Source organism: Octopus bimaculoides, chromosome 13, assembly GCF_001194135.2.
Source record: "Octopus bimaculoides isolate UCB-OBI-ISO-001 chromosome 13, ASM119413v2, whole genome shotgun sequence".
In the NCBI taxonomy this organism is placed as follows: domain Eukaryota; kingdom Metazoa; phylum Mollusca; class Cephalopoda; order Octopoda; family Octopodidae; genus Octopus; species Octopus bimaculoides.
The window spans coordinates 53,826,442-53,828,957 of NC_068993.1; the positions used below are offsets into that span (position 1 = coordinate 53,826,442).

At 41.0% G+C, this 2,516-nt stretch overlaps 1 protein-coding gene across 1 annotated transcript in view; it reads right to left on the bottom strand.

Moving 5' to 3' along the window:
* Nucleotides 1-2,516, bottom strand: part of LOC106867557 (uncharacterized) — a 247,151-nt gene that overhangs the window by 216,638 nt on the left and 27,997 nt on the right. The gene's annotated exons all lie outside the window — the stretch shown is intronic.

The following is a 2,516-nucleotide window of genomic DNA, read 5'->3' on the forward strand; positions in this document are numbered from 1 at the left end:
ATATATATATATATATATATATACATCCAATAATTATATGAAGATGATATGAGGAAGATTTCCGTCCTCAAAATTTTATAACTTGTCCTCCAAGCAACTTCTTTCACTATAGCCTTATGTCAGTTAGTTCTCCCTATAACCTCGTCCGATAGCTAGATCCTGAGGCAGAGTGTTGCGAAAAGCTGATAACAGCTGCGGATATACAGGAAGCGATAGTTAGCGGCTCACGGCTAAATCGCCTGGTTTTCCCCTACGAGCTTTACTTTTATATCCCAGACTTGTTTGAAAGCCTCTTGGCAGATATCTACTGCAACTGGTCGAGAGATCGCTGTCTCTGAAAAGTCGGTCAGAGGTAGCGAATGCTCACATCTCACCGTCATACATTACCGCCTAACCATCATACCTTTCCCTTGTACATGTCTCACTGGACCGGAGAGCCTGCTCTTACAATTTCTATAGAAGGGATCCATTCTACTGACTCGGTGCTCTATGGATAATGATGTGCAAACATGCTCTAAGCAGACCTATGATGATCAGAATGCACTAAGGATGCGATATCTCTAGCTTTTCCTTGATGATGAGAAGATGTGGTCGCCGTTTGTCAGGCTCTCCACAGCTCGTCTATTTCATTGAGCTGCAACCTTGGATCAGGTGTAGAACGACGCAGGATGCCTGGCATGTAGATTAGCGTCAGGCGCTCACAGCCCTTCGCTAGTCAAATGATGTCGTTTGGACGTCGGGAAAAATGCCTTGCTGTACATCACACCCAGCTCTTTAAGCTCTCAGCTAAAATCTTGCTGAAGGCAACTTTGTCTTTCATCTTTCCGGGGTCGATAAAAACTCTACCAGTCAAGAACCGGGACGCGAAAAGAAGCATGGCCATTCCTTGTCCAAGTGACTTTATCCTATCGCCCACCACTTGGTATGCGATCATAAATTAGTTTGATAGTTGAGCTCTGATTGATTGTATGCAAATGAATTCATAACTGGGTCCGGAACTCTCGTGGGAAACAAAATTTCGCAACCGGGACCCATCTATCAATTTATCCCCTCCTCTCATATTTGCTTGCGTTGAGCCTAAATTAGAAATAATCATAATTGTTGTTGTTATTGTTGTTGGTGGTGATGTTGTTGTGGTTGTTCTCAATGCTGCTGTTGAGGCTTCATATGTTGTTCATTATTTTATGTTAAATGAATAACCATCAGGTCATAAAAAGACATTTGTAGTTTTGTTCACAGGAAATTCGACAATTATAACACATTCGGAATATTTGCTGGAGGTACGAGTACACACAACAGAAGCTGAACGCTATCATTTGTGTCAAGCATCTGTACATTGACCGAGAGCCGAGAGATAAGGCAGCCCCACTCTAGATAAGAGTACTTAGGGGAACAACAAACACAAGAGCCTAATTGTAACTGTTTCAATCGTATAATAAACGTATTTCCTTAAAGCGACTGAATACTGTGTTGTAGAGTTAGTAGTAAAAACTAACATAGTTCTAAATATTGGCAAAACAACTAGATTTCTTACATTAATTACGAGGCGTGGTAAGTTCGAATTGTACGGAGCGATGTAGATACAGGACAGCATAGTATCTATTTCTTTATTGTCCACTGGGGGCTAAACATAGAGGCGACAAACAAGGACAGACAAAGGGTTTCAGTCGATTACATCGATCCCAGTGCGTAGCTGGTACTTATTTAATCGATCCCGAAAGGATGAAAGGCAAAGTCGACCTCGGCGGAATTTGAACTCAGAACGTAACGGCAGACGAAATACCGCCAAGCATTTCGCCCACAGGACAGCATAGTATCGTAATATTTCATATGTAATGAGGAATAGAAATTTACATATCTAGGTGCAGGAGTGGCTTATAGTGGCTGTGTAGTAAAAAGCTTGCTTCCCAACCACATGGTTCCGGGTTTAGTCCCACTGCATGGCACCTTGGGCAAGTGTCTTCTACTATAGCCTCGGACCGACCAAAGCCTTGAGAGTGGATTTAGTAGATGGAAACTGAAAGAAGCCCGTCATATTTATATATATATATATATATGTGTGTGTGTGTGTGTGTGTGTGTGTGTGTAAGAATATATATATATATATATATATATATATAATATGTATATATGCGTATATCGGTACAGGACACCACCAACAGTAAACAACATGAAACACGAAAACAGATGATTTCAATGTACAAACAACGAGAGAAATAAATGGAAAACATAACAAGTAACATAAAGAACGACCCTTCATCAGTTGTCGGCTGTCTATCTACTCCTCATTTCGAGCATTCAACAATAATACGAGGCTTCGAAGACAGTTGCTCCCAAAAGTACCAAAATAAAATTTGGGATTTATGGAGAGTCAAAATTGGGAACAAAAACAGGACAGTGGAGACATACAAGGAAACCGAACGAAAACAAACATGGAGGGTCGTTCGACCAGAACGAGGGTAAAATAGCGAACGTTGGGGAAATATTTTCTTTGAAAAGGTAAAAGAGAGGATACG